The sequence below is a fragment of the Pteronotus mesoamericanus genome, unplaced genomic scaffold (assembly GCF_021234165.1).
Source record: "Pteronotus mesoamericanus isolate MK-2021 breed Mesoamerican mustached bat unplaced genomic scaffold, CSHL_Meso_final contig_2, whole genome shotgun sequence".
In the NCBI taxonomy this organism is placed as follows: domain Eukaryota; kingdom Metazoa; phylum Chordata; class Mammalia; order Chiroptera; family Mormoopidae; genus Pteronotus; species Pteronotus mesoamericanus.
In genome coordinates, this window is record NW_026555084.1 from 26,174,110 (window position 1) to 26,187,170 (window position 13,061).

The 13,061-nt window shown below is 52.4% G+C and overlaps 1 pseudogene; it reads right to left on the minus strand.

Annotated features, from left to right (window-relative positions):
- Positions 1-934: 934 nt before the first annotated feature.
- Positions 935-9,254, minus strand: LOC129066319 (cyclin-Y-like protein 1; annotated as a pseudogene).
- Between the last annotated feature and the right edge of the window lie 3,807 nt (positions 9,255-13,061).

Consider the following 13,061-nt stretch of genomic DNA (forward strand, 5'->3'; position numbering starts at 1 on the left):
TCACTGTCCCTCAGTTTGCTCAGCTATAAAATGGGGATAATAATAATTCATGAAGAGGTTAATAGAGGGAATAAGTGAAATAAGTAACATAAAACTCTTGACATTCTACCTGGAATGTAGGAAACACTAAATAAACAAACAAAGCTAGCTAATTTTTGCCAGCTTGGCCCTCAGTGTCTCCCTAAGTTAACAGGCCAGCAAGCCCTGGCCTGGACGTCAGAAGTCCTGAGTCTGTGAAGTTAGCCCAAAGACCCCATCTCCGCGGGCCTGTTTTTCCTTCCTTAAGATGCTGATGAGATATCCCGCTTGATATTTGACAAGAGGATCTACGGTGCTGCCGCGGGAGGATTTACAAAGCCCGAAGTCTGGGAAGATCAGTTAGATTTGCCTTGCCCTCTACAGAGCTAATCCAGAGCCTACTTGCTCTGGTCAAGGGCAGGCATGGTGGTGAGGACCTGAGGTCACCAAGAAACTGAGCTGGTTAAAAATCAGCCTTGCTTTTCACCTAATCTGCCACCAATATACACAATCAGAGAACGGGCTCCACAGCAGCCGGCGCTGCAAGGGGGCCTTCGGCTGTACCTCCGCCAACACAGGTGTCCATGGCGGAGGTGGGGACCCCCCCACCCCCACCCCGCTGCCTCCTTCACCGGGAGCAGTGTGCAAACCTGTCGCTGAAACCCCAGCCTCCTTCCTGACTTCAAAACGGATGTGGCAGCCGAACACTAACCGAACAGTGCAGGCTGACACAGATACTTGTCGCAGCTCAGGATGGAAAGCTTTGCGGGAGCGTGAGGCTGTTGCCAGTACCAGACACTGAGTTTGGCTTTGGGTGCCAGTCACCAGAAGCGTGCCCGTGGGGCCGGTGATTTGGCAGCCATCTCCCTCCAGATCAGGATGGGGGGTGTGCAGCAGGCACACAGAGCAAGGGCGCTCACAGGTGGGCAGTGGGGATCAAGGCGGCCCCCCGTTCGTCATCAGCTGTGTTCTGGGTGCCCCTGGGGCGCAGACACTGCACTGGGCACTGGAGACACAGGGGCCACTGTGACCGCTTCATCCTCACGGAGCCCATGGTCTGGAAGAGACAGCCACTGGGCAGCAGCCACTGCGTGGTGTCAGCGCCTCGAAGGAGGACATTCAGGGTGCCTGGAGAGCACGAGGCGGGGTGGGGGGCGCGGTGGGCCAGAGGGTCAGGGGCGGCTTCCGGGAGGAAGGGGCGTTTCTGCCGAGAAGCCAGCCAGGCAGGAGCGGGTGGTGGGGAGACCGGGCAGCCGGATGCCAGGCACGTCATTTGGCCTCGCTTTAGAAATGCCCACCCTCTTACAGTGTGGCGCGGTCCAGAGCGGAAACAGCTCCTGCAGACTGAGCGGGCGCGTGGCTCCCCTGTCCCTGGGCCTCGTATCCACAGCCACAGGGAATGAGAACCTGCTGCCTCTCGCCCTGTGTCTGTGAACAAAGGGGAGGCCGCCCCCCACCCACTGCCCCCACCCCCGCGCCTGGCACTTATCTCGGAGACGTTCTTGGCTGAGACAGAGGCGCTGCAGGAGCCACGGGGAAGCGATTGAAGTTGCCGGGCTTGCCTTTGGGGAAATTCCTCTGCGGGAGCTGCTGCACAGTTCCCGCAGAGCCTCCAGGTTTCAGGCTGCTTGTCTTTTCACACTTGAGACGAAAACAACACAAGCCTGTGCGTCTGCCTCTGCTATTTTTGCCCGTGGGTCCCTGTCCCACAGTAAATATACAATCTTACTCACCGCTCACTGTGAATGGTATTTTCATAGCCATTTCAATACTAATTAAATTTCTTGAGGTCTTTTCCCCTCAATGTTGATGAGAGTGGCAAGGGGTTGTCAGAAGTGATTAAAAGGCTCGGGCAGGTTTAATCAAGACAAAGGCACTTTCCTGAAGCGGTCCTGCCCGCTGCTCGGTTTGCAGCCTAGGAAGGAGGCCTGGTGGGCATGTGCTTTTAATAGCAGTTCTCAGGGAGCGCCCCTTGGAGCCCCAGCTTCACACCATGACAGAAAGTGCTTTATGGGAAAGGGGTCCCAAGGTCAAGTCTGTTTGGAAAATTCTTAATTAAAAAGTATCGAACAGGTTTCCTGGCTTTGGGACTTGTCAGTCTCTTACAGGCAGATAGGCACAGAAGATCTTCAGGAGGAGGAAATAGCATGGCCCAGATTCTGCAAGAATAAGACGTCGTACTGGTTTCCTAGGGCTGCATAACCAAGTACCACATATTTGGGTGACATAAAACAACAAGAAATGTGTTCCCTTATAGTTCTGGAGACCAGAAGTCCAAAATCAAGGTGTTGGTAGGGCCAAGCTCCCTCTGATGAATGGCTCTAGGGGAAGGGTCTTTTCTTGCCCCTTCCTGGCTTTTGGTGGCTGCCACCAACCGTTAGCTTTCCTTCGTTTATAGGCACATCACTCCAATCTCTGCCTTCATCACAGGACATTCTCCCTGCGTGTCTCTGTGTCTTCACATGGCCTTCTTATAAGCACCCTAGTCATGGGACTTAGGGCTCACCATAATCCAGTCTGACCTCACTTTAACTTGGTTACATAGGCAAAGACCCTATTTCCAAATGAGGTCACATTCATAGATACCGGGGGTTAGAATTTGGGCCCATCTTTGTCCACCATGGACAGTCAGAGGGAAAAAAAAATTGGAAACAGGAAGCAGAGAACAGAATGGCTCAGTGCACAGATTTTGTAGCCAGATCTAGAATCAAACCCGAACCCCTGCAATTGCTGGGGTGAACGTCAAGCAGTTAGCGAATGTGGTATCTCCAGGCTCACCTCCCTCATCTGCATGTCAAAAGTCCTCACACCCAACTCAAAGGAAACGTGTGAGGATTAAACAGATAGACATAAAGCATGCAGCCCAGTGCCTGGTGCAGGTCAGGGCTTTGAGCGGGAGCGTGATGTGATCAGATTAGTTTTTCAGAAGGAAACCACCACCTGGGCCTCTGGGTGGAGTGCGAGTTTGCAGAGCCAGACTCCTCCTTGACCTGCTGAGCTGCCTCATCTTGGGCGATCCGAGGAAACCACCCACACGACACATCTCCCATGATAAAAGATGCGTGTGAGGAAGGCCCAGGTCCGAACCATGTGAGGCTCTGCTCAGGGAACATGGGGTCAAGATCCAGCTGTCCCGCTGTCTGACTGTCCTGCTTTCTGTCAGCTCTGCCCCCACCAGGGCGCACAGGCCAAGGCACCAGAAATTTGGGGGCCCATTTCCTCCTCTAAAAGAGAGAGTGATAGTTTCTTGCTGTGTCTTTTACAGGATGACTTGGGAAGAGCTCCACGTGGTGGTGGGGACGTCCTCCCAGGCGCTGCTCCCCGCAGGTGGCCCACGGGCAGCCTGGCTCTCTTTGGAAGAAGGTGGGTGGGAGCAGGGTAGAGGCCATCCCCTGAGATGTGTTCAGCCTCAGCGCGCAACCCCTAACGAAGCCATCCTCAGCCACCTCCCTGAGGCCTGTGACTGCCAATGGCCAGAGGGGGCGGGTTCAGGGGAAGCAGGGTGGTGCGCAGCCTGGGCCGCGGGGACAGGGGCAGCAACAGTCAGGAGCTGGGACGTGCTGCTAGGGGAGACCGGTGGCCCGAACCCTGAGACAGGCAGGCACAAGAGTGCCTGTAACGGGCACAGCCAGGGCCCCCCCAAAGGGTGTTTGTGATGGGGTTCAGAACTTGGGCTGGCCAAGAAAAATATAAGATATTCTCCCCCAACAAGAAGGGGTGCCGTGGAGGATGGGAGACCTGGAGCAGGGCCATTGAGAGTCGTTTTGCATGTCAATAACAGGATAGCTTCAGATTTAATATGCAAAGACGGTTATTTTGCATCTCAACAAGGCTAATCAGGAAGGTCTGAAAAACTTAAACGCAGGATGTAACTGAAATGGGGGGGAGGCAGGGTCTGTGGGAGAGACGAAGGGACACAGACTCTGGGGAACAATGTGAAGACCACGCAGGAAGAAAAGGGGAGAAAGGACTGTTGGCTAGTGGGCCTTGAGAAGGTGACACAGGGTTTTGGATTAAGAACTGGAGATCGCGGCGATGCAGCGGATAGTGCTGGCAGCAGCGAGAGGCCTGCCTAGCCGAGCCCTGGACTTCTGTTCTTTTTCTTCTGAAGGACGGTACCCCTGACCGGCCTGACTGGGCAAAGCAGGGAAGGCAGAGCTGTGTGTGTTCGTGGGTGTTTTAAATGGTGGATGTTTTAAAGAGATTTTGAGATTTAAGGGCAACATTTAGCCATTAATCAAAACATGTATAACTTTTGAATAAATGGTTCCTTTCCTTTTCACCAAACTCTGCCATTGAGAGCCATAATTTCAAGGGCGGCAGACAAAGGACCTACAACCGAGGGACCCAGAGGAAGGCGGGGGGCGTTGTTTCATCCGGGCACCCCCTCACCACGGGCCCACTATTGGGTAACGTGCCTGCCACCGCTGCGGCTAGTAGCTGGGGAGGAGCCTGCAGTGGGCGAACGGAGAGCCTCCGGGTGACCGTGCTCCCCCAGGAAAGGATGCTCAGTGCTTATCTGCAGGCAGCACAGGGCTCTGCGGAGCTGCCCGTCAACGTCAAGCAGGAAAACCAGCTCCTAGGGCCCAGGCCTTCTGTGATTTATGTGACTTATGTGATTTATGAAGGCCGCGATGTCTCAACCTGCACCAAGCCTGTCTTTGGAAGCTGGGAGCAGGGGCAGATATGCCCCCCTCCTTGCCTGCCGGGCCTCAGAGCAAGTTTACAAGCAACATCTACCGAGTTACTGCTGGCAGGAGGGTCCCCCAGAGCCATCGAGGTTGGGGGCCCACGCTGAGGCCCAGGTGTGCACCTGAAGCCCCGGGGGGCTTTGAAACGCCCTCTGACAGAGCACCTGTGCTGTGACCTGCTGCTGGAACCAGAACTTGTGTAGATAAAAGGGAAGCATTTTCAGCCCCAGGTGTTGCCTTGGGAGGCAACAGAAAACAAAACCTAGGCCCGGGCCAGGAGACTGCCAGAGAAGAGAACCGGGGAGACCAGGGGTCTGCCTGCGCCTGCGCGGACCTCTTCGGACCGTGGTTTTTTGAGGGACACCCCTCTTTGCCCACCTCTTCACTTAGTTCCCCCTGGTGCTTAGCACAAGCTCATTCAGTATTGACAATGCCCAGAATTTACATTTTCAGTCCCACTCCATTACCTAAGTGCCTGCAAAGCCATGTAATAAATGCTGATGGGGACCCAGCGGTAACGAAATAGCAAGAACCACAGAGGCCGTGAATGGCTGTGCAAAACCTCAGATAAGGGGGTCACAATGGGTCCTCCCCTCTCGGTGGCTGTGAGCATTGCTGGGTCCAGTGATAGGCGATGTGTCCCAATGCTGAGCAGAGTATATGCTTAATCAATGCTGGTTCTTGGTATTATTTTTTAATTGAGACATTAATTCTATAAAATTGTATGTATATAAAATACAATGCACAGATTTTAAGTGTCCCATCTGATGAGTTTGGACAACCATAGACACCTGTGCGACCATCATCTAAGACATAGATGGTAACCATTTCTGATCATGTCCAGAAAGTCCTCTCTCACGCCCATCCCCAGTCGGCCTCTGCCTCCTGCTGCCAGAGGCAGCCGTTCTCCGATTTCCCTGCTCACAGATGGGCTTTGCCCATTCTATGACTTCACCTAAATAGAATCATATTGTACACCCTCTGGCCCTGTTCTTCTCTGTCTGGCCTTTGTGTGTGTGTGTGTGTGCTCAGTGTAATGTCTTTGGGGTTTAACCATGTTTTTGTGGGTATTATTAGTTTGTTATTTTTTATTGGTGCATAGTATTCCATTGTATGAATATATTACTTAAAAAAAAAACAAACAACACTATTCTCCTGTTGATGAACATTTGGTTTGTTTCCAGTTTGGGGTTTTAAAAATAAGTCTGCTGTAAGTATGCTTGTACGAATCTCTGTACGAATGCATGTTTTTGTTTGTGACCTGGCAGACAGAGCCTGTGAGGTGTGTTCTTACCACTCTGGGGACACACCAGGGGTGGTCATTTCTCAGGCCCGGGAAGGTGGTTACTGGAGTGTCTGTCTCTCTTAGAGACTCTTGTCACAACCTCAGTGCCTTCCTGGCTCTGGTTGTGTATTTCCCGTTGTATATCTTGTCTACTACCTTCCCAACGTGTCAGATGAGGACAAATAATTAGAAATGGAATGACTGGGTCACAGGATGCCTATGCATTTGTGAGGAACTGCTTCACTGTTTCCCACAGTGGTTGCAAAGTTTCGTATTCCCTCCAGTAACATATAAGAGGTTCACTTGCTCCACAGCCTCGCCAGCATCTGGTGCTATCAGTCCTTTCTATTTTAGTCATTCTATTGGGTATGAACTAATACCCCACTGCAGTTTTTATTTAAATTTTCCTGATGACTAATGACATTGAGCATATTTTCATGTGCTTATTAGCCTTTCATCTCTTATTTTGTGAGATCACTGTTCTTATTTTAAAATTGGCTTGTCTTTTTATTCTGGTCTGCAGAAGTCCTTTACATATTCTGGATATAGTGCTTTTAAATCTATATTTTTCAAATATTTTCCAAATTGTGGCTTAACCATTAATTTTCTTTTTTTCTTTTTTGTGATGACTTGTAAAGATTTATTTGTAAAAGGGGAGGCTATTTCTGTGGAGATACAAGGTGTCCCCCCTTAAATCTCAGTGCACTTTTAAGCTTTGGCACTTGAAGTATAAATGCTACAGACTTAAACATTTGGAAGCTTAAATGTCTCTTAAACTCAGTTTTGTATATTTGAAATATTAAGCTTTTAGTTTTAATTTTTTGTTCTAGCCCCTTCTTGAAGATGGCAAAGACTGGCTGAAACAAAAATTTAAATATTAAACCTCTTTGTTTCAGCCAATCTTTGTCATTTTACAGTTCATGAAACTGGACACGTTTAGAGATAGAACGTTAAATGTTTCGCGGGCCGCTCTGTGCGTGGGCGGCCTGCCTGCTCCGGCTGCGGCGCCCCAGGGGCCCAGGCGCACCAGTCGCGCTTGGGAAGCACCTATAGCGTTATCTGCTTGTTGCCAGTGGACCCCCATGTTGGTTGGAATTATGAAAATATCTTTTGATACACTTATTGAACAAAGAAACATCATCAGAGAAAATGAGAAGCAGCCTTGTAGTTTTTTTAAATCCCATTATTGTTCTTAAGATATGCAGCGTGGACCCATTATAAGTAGATAATCAATGACTGAAACTTCCTGTTATCCCAAACATGCTAACATGCTAATAAGTAGTGCCTGCAAAGAATTGAATGACAAGTGTTATTTGGCATCTTTCTGGTTTGAACTGATTATCAATAATGACTAGAAGCTTCCATGATATAGTAGGAAAAATCCTTCAATACCTAACAATGCTGTAGTCTGTTGCTAAGTGGCTTTAGGAGTTGTTAGGAGGCCCATGTTTTAATGGTAATACCGCATTGATTGTAAAGGAACATGTAGCAATATTGGGGGGGGGGGCTCTTTTTCCTTTAGGGGAGGGGTTTCTGTTTTCTTTTTTGGAAGGGATGGTTCAGAAAAATAGGAAATCATAAAACATACAGTCTTTCAAGTATCAAAATTTAAACTTCTATGAAAAATCTCCCGTAGCTCACGGCTCTCAGCCTGTGTTGTCAGCAAACGTCTGCGCGTGGGCTGGGAGCTCTCGCTTCAGGGCGGCTTCTGTCCCAGCCCAGTGAGGGACACCGAGTGCGCTGCGTGGGCAGGGCCCCTTCCTTCCTACAAGCAGAGCCCTTGCTGTCCGCATGTCTCTTCCACGTGGCGTCTGTCACTAACTTTGCTGGTCCTGGAGCTGGAGAAGGGGTATCTTCCCAGTCCTTGCCGATGAGGGGCCCACAGGGCTACCACCCCGCAGCTCTCCCTGCAGACGGCTGAGAACACGGCGGTGGGGTTACCCGCAGAGAGGCCTTCCCTGGCAGCTCCGCACAGGCCTTTGTCTTCACAAACCTGGAGATGGCCTCTAGGTTCTGTGCTCTTTCTTTGCTAAGAGGCATAAGAACAAAAAAGGCAGGTTGTTGTCATCTTCTAAGGAGCGTAGGTCAAAGGAGTACTTGGCATAAACGCTCCAAAAAATGCCTTTCCACCTCATGTACATCCTCAGTGGGCATGTCTTTGGGCTCTGGCAGAAAGAAGCCCACACTCCATCTGGACCGATCGTCCCAAACCTCGGAGGCAAGGAGAACGGCTCCCCGAACAACTCTGTCCCAGCTGGTGGGACAAGTGCCAATCTCGGCATAAGTTAAAAGCCTTTCTAAGTAAACCTATTTCCCTCCTGCACATTCAGCTTTGAAAAGAGAACGAACAAATCTGTAAATAAATTTGCGTTCAGGATCATGCTTGAAGTGCTCCTCTGGAACCGTTGCTCCTGTGAGTGGATGCGATCTCTCATCAGAAGCATCCAAGGATCTATTTGCACCTCTGGCCTTTATGTGGACATATCGCTGAGGTCACACATTGTACCGTGGTTCTAATATGAGGCTGGCTGACTGCTCTTACCTAGAAATATTGTTGAGCATGAGCTATATTTCTTAGTAAGGTGCCCTGGGGATACATGCTTTTGTTGTTGCTCCTCTTTTTTCGCACATCCATTTGAAATTTGTTCGGGAACATCGTGCTTGCCCTCCAATGGTCAGAAGGGTTTGATTCCAAAGATCCTGTGTCATGTATATGTTGCAAGTGGTGGCCTTCCCGGTTCCGAAATCCACCTCTGCAGGGTCCAGGACAGGGGGTGAAGGTGTTACTGCCACCGTACCCCCAGCCGCAGCCTCATGGCTCCCTGACTCGAAGTCCGGCTCTGCCCCTGAGCACCGGCCCAGCTTGGGGCTGGCCTTGGGCTTCGTGCAACAGGTCAGCGCGTCCCCCAGGGGGTGCCTGCCCTCCTCGCCCCTGTCGCCGCCTTCGTTAGCACCTCCCCCAACCCCCACCTGGCTCCTGCCCGACCCTGACTCGCCTGCGCTCTCGGGACTGCCCTGGCCCCCAACGACAGCGCAGCGCCGCTGGCACCGCGGGCTGCCGCATGAGCAGGCTCGGCCTCCGCCGCTGCTCGCCCTGCCGCGGGGCGCGGGCCCGGCCGCCGCACCCCTCTCCGCGAGCTGCTGTCGCCTCCCCCAAGTTGCCCAGTCTATTCCTCATTAATTTTCTTAATGGCGTTTTTTGATGATGAAAAGCAGAAACTTACACTTTTGACAACCAATTCATTATTCTTTCCTTTCATGGTTAGTGCTTTTTGTATCCTAAGAAATCTTTGCTCACCCCAAGGCTGTGAAGATAATCGTCTTTTTAATTTGTTTTAGTGAAGTTTTTGATTCTGGGTTTTACATGTATGATTCATGTTGCTATCATTTTTAAAAATTCTAGCAGTTGTTTAGAGCCATAAATACTAAGTAAACGCTCAGATTCATTAGATCAGATTTTACATAAGCTTCAGGCTGAGGAGATAATAGTTCTTTGTTAGAGTCCTGGCTTTGACCCGTCCACAGAGTCCCCACTGACTGACCACAGGCCACAAATAGTTGACTCAAGAAGCACCAGCCAGAGAGAAAGCTATGTTGACCTTCTCACGTCCAGCTGGGGGGCACTGAGCTTCCAATTACTAACTGAAACAACCACACTATGACCTTATTGGGGCCCTGGGCCTTAGAATAACCACAGGGAGACCACAGGAAATGAGACCCATCCCTTTGAGGACACAGGGCAGATGGCCATTTCTCAGGCCCTGGGAGAAGGCTGCTGGGCTGCCTGTCTCTCCTGGAGACCTTTGTCACAGCCTGCTGTGCCCTGCTGGCCCTGCTGGCACGCCAGTTGTGTGCCTCCTCTGCCCTGTCACTCAGTCAGACCTGGCGTTCTTGGCATGACACCGGCGCACAGGCTGGAAGGGCACAGCGGGGAGGCTTTCCAGCTGCCTGCTCTCCACAGGCCCAACGACTCCAGAGAGAGGAAGGGATGCGCCACGGGCACAGAGCTGGTGGGTGGCGCGGTCAGGATTTCAGTCTGGGCAGCCTGGCTCCAGGGTCACGTCACATCCCAGGACAACCAATGGACCAGGGTGTCTGACTGCACTCTCGGTCTCCTGAGCAGCCCAGGGCGGGTGCTACAGCACAACATGCACCCAGCAGGGGTCTTGGTGACCACCAGTTGCAGGGAGGCCCTGAAAACCACCGCCCGCTGAGGCCGATGGGCCCGGCCCATGGAGGGGGTGCCAGCTGCGCGGGCACTGCAGGGGGGCGGCCCCGCACCTCCTCCCCGCGGAGGGAAGTGCTGCCTGAGGTGACCCGTGACACTCCAGGCTAACGAAGAATTTGGAGTTTTTTAAAAGCAAAGTTCTTTTCCTTTGGGTCTCTTAAAAGAGACTCATTCCAGCATCATCCTATCTCACTGAAATCATTTTAGATGTCAATTGTGTGTCTCTAATGAGCCCAGAAATTTTCATAATTATCCTTTTTGTTTTCGAAAGCCATAATTATAGGTTCAAATACATGCTACAGACGAGAAATTTAAATAGCGCTTTGCACATGCTCAGGCATTCTGCTCTTTCAAAAACAACAACAAAAAACATTTAAAGAAAGTCTTCAATCATCCTTCCTGTGCTATTCTTTTCTCCTAGAGGTAAACACGGGAGGAGGAGAGTCTAAATGTCCGGTGCCTCGTCCCTGCGCGCACGTCCCAGCCCCAGCCCCCCCGCTCCACCAGGCGTTGTGGCTTTTCCCACGCTGGCTCAGAGGGCAGGCTGGCTGTGAACGAGGACCATGTCTCTGCACAGTATCTGGCAGGAGGTGGGACGTGTTGGCTGGAGCTGCTCCCCAGTACAGGGGCCTGGGCGAGACCTGAGCGAGCCTGAGACTTCCCACGGTGTTGGGACAGTGTGGCAGAGACTCCGCTGCTCAGGCTCCTCTGCCCCCAGGGCACTCCAGGGCCTGGCCTTGCTCCATGGCATGGACTTGAATTGGCACGCAGGTGGGGGGCCAGCAGGGACAGGACAGGGACGGGGGACACCATGACTCCCGATTCAATCATTCATTCATTCATTCATTCAGCACTCACTGAACATCCCTGTCCTGGAATTTGCAGCCAAGCACATCTCTCTCTTCGTTCACACCTACTGTGTGCCTGGCACAGCTTGGCACAGGGGAGCCAAGGAAAGGGAGACCCAGATCCTTCTTGCTCAGAGCTCCTCTGCTCCCTGAGAGCCGTGGTCCTGCCTTGACTTTGGCTGGGAGCAGAGAGGAGGGTGCTGCCCCACCGCGCTTCGATTCACCCTTTTTAAGCCACGTCCATCGGGCCCCTACCTAGCAGCCTGCTGCTCTAAGTCCCCAGACACTTCCTAGCATTCCTGGGTGTTTCTGCATTAAGCTTGTGCATGTGTTGTATACTTTTTGCTTCAAAGTTGACCTTGGGCATAGACGTTACTGCGATATCCACTTTCTGGTCATGAAACTGAGGCTCAGAGAGGCCACTCTTGAGCAGGCCACATCTGGGCCTCTCTTCCCTGGATTTGCTTTTTGTCACAAAGCAACAAAGGCCAGAGAGCAAAGTCTTGTGTTCTCTTGGCCAAGAACAAACTGTCTCTTGGTGAGACTTCAGTATTTTCTCTTTTTCCAAATGACTAAGGCCAGCCCCTCTTGCAGCCCAGAGCTTCTGGGAATTTGTTTACTTTTGAATCCAAGAGCCCATGTCCTGGGAAGAAGGTTGGGGCGGAGCAAAAACATGTGGCCAGCATCAGAGGAGAGACTCCCAGGGGCGCCTGTCCTGCGGCTGGGGTCCAAGAGTCAACACAGCCGCCTCCAGCACGGGCAGCGGGAAGGAGGTGCCAGCACAGCTGCCCGATATGGGGGGCCAGCCTGAGACAGGCCCCTGGGGCGGAGAGGCAGCTCTGTGTCTGTGCCCCGCAGAGGCCGAGCGGCCGGCCACCCTGGCCTGGGCGCGCATCGCTTTGGCACACTGGCATCGGGAGAGCCTGCTGCTTCCTCCCGCTCACCGTCCTGCAGAGCCAGCTGGAGAATCCCGAGGAAAAAGACAATCCTCTGGCCCTAGAGGCTTAACAAAGCTTCTTTCATTGTCGAACACTTACGGAGAACCTACCCTGTGGTAGGTACCAAGTCATCTTCTCACGGGGGGACTGACAATAAGCAAGAGAAAAAGTGAAAGGTGACATTTTCAGAGAGTGATGAGTGCTGAGAGGAAGATGGCAGGGTGACATGCTCGAGGGGGACTCTGTGCAAAGAGAGGGTCACTACTTGGGACTGGGTGCTCGGGAAATGCCTCTCCGTGGAAGGGACCCTTGACTCGACTCGCGAGTGGTAAGCAGCAGCCAGCAAGCGTCCAGGAAGAGGGATCAAGCAGAGGGACAGATGGGCGGGCGTGTGCAGCCTGGGGCCTAGACCGGCCGGTGCCTGCGACAAGCAGGAGGGTGTAAACACGAAGGTGTGTGAGGAGAGCAGGTGGGAGGTGGTGCGGCCTGGTGGTCGGCTCCTTGCTGCCAGGTAGACAAGGAACTTCCAGGGAGCAAGAGTCAAGGCAGGGAGGCAGGAGCTGATAGAATTCTAATCTTAGTATTTTTTGCATCCATTTTTCTGGAGCCACTTCGCGTCCCCAAATACTTAAGTAGCGTCCCCCTGACAGGGGAGCGGGGTGCATCTTCGCATCTTCATGCACCTCAAGGTGGAGGCTGCTGGCGTTGTTTGGCCCTCCGCAAGCTTCCCCTGGGGAGCTCCAGCTAGGACGGGGCCTCTGGAAGCCTGTGTGGGCGGGACACATCTGTGTGGCCAGTGGTTCAATACAAATCGTAAACGCAGCACACCAGGCGGCCCGGGGGACCCACGCGGTACATTCAGGAGCCAAGAGCCTCCTTCAAAGCCTCTCCCTGTCTCCCTGCAGGTGGCTGTGCTCCTGCCCGCTGCTGTGGCTGCCTGGTTTCCTGTGCGAGGCTCTGTCTGGGAACAGACACCCTGGTGGGCTGTGAAGGTGAGCGGTGGCCTGGAGCCTGCCTGCCACATCCTCTTCTCATGTGTCTCCTAAAGCATTT